This window comes from Arachis ipaensis, chromosome B04 (assembly GCF_000816755.2).
Source record: "Arachis ipaensis cultivar K30076 chromosome B04, Araip1.1, whole genome shotgun sequence".
Taxonomy (NCBI): Eukaryota; Viridiplantae; Streptophyta; class Magnoliopsida; order Fabales; family Fabaceae; genus Arachis; species Arachis ipaensis.
In genome coordinates, this window is record NC_029788.2 from 129,729,186 (window position 1) to 129,730,435 (window position 1,250).

The following is a 1,250-nucleotide window of genomic DNA, read 5'->3' on the forward strand; positions in this document are numbered from 1 at the left end:
TTTGATCATACATAATAATAGAGTCATAAGTAATAAAATGTTATCGTCCAAAATAATACTAAATAAAAAAATACTGAAAATATTAAAACAATTATAGAATATTTTTTGTTTGATATTGTAAAATTTATCATTGTAATTTTTGTGTATTGTTTATTATTCTAATTTTTTTTTATAATATGTATTGTTGTTCCTATTAAAAATGATAAATTAAATCACTTGGGATTTATTATAAACTCTTTTTCATTTGCTTCGTCAAGTTTTTTCAGAAAAAAAAAATCATATTTCAATATGAAAGAAGAAATTGTATAGGAAAATATGTGTTTGATTAAAATATGTAGTGTTTGATCATTAAAATATGGGTAGTAATTAATATGGATTTGTATTACATTGTTTTAAGGCCATGTTAAAAGAAAAAATAGCTGATCCAAAAAAATAATCAATTTTTTCAAAAACGGTTTTTAAATAATTGGTCTAACCAAACCATATTGAACCAGTTTGCAAATTCATTAAATTTTGACCCTTAAATGGAGCTCAGTACCGCGACGGATTAGTCCTTGACCTGCCGCGGATACCGTGGGAAACCAAACATAGAATTTTTAACACTTGTTGTACGGATGCAATCCTAACCATTGAATTAGCATCTTTTTACTTGGTCTATCAAGGTCTGGAAAATACTTTTCCCACCAAAGACAAAGCCATTTTTAATAAGCTTACTTGTATAAAGTACCTTATAATTTATTTATTATTTTATTTTAAAACGATTTTTTTAATTAAACTACGATTAAACCGGTTGAACCAATAAATTAATAAATCAGTGATTAGAACGGTTTGATAACTGGTTCAGTTCTCAGAACTTTGGTTTATATTGTAAAAAAATACGAAACTCCATTAAATGATTTTCTAAGTGTTATGTTAGAAAGTTTATTTTTGTCAAACATTTATTACTTTTTGTCTCCAATAGCCTACTGTTGATATTATTAGGAATAGCAGGTGATTAACCTAAATTATTTTCAAACATCTATTTTCTTTCCAATGGCTGACTCTTGATACTATTAGGAATTTCAATGGGATGCAATAATAATGCAACTACCATGATTAAATTAAAATAAAATTAGAAAAATTACTTTAGCGCGACTATAAATTAAATTATCCGTATTTCCTTAATTTGCTCGAGAAATAGATAAATGCAATGTGAAAAAGAAAGTACTTACTCTAAATTTTGGATTTAATTAACATTTGATAGATGTTAA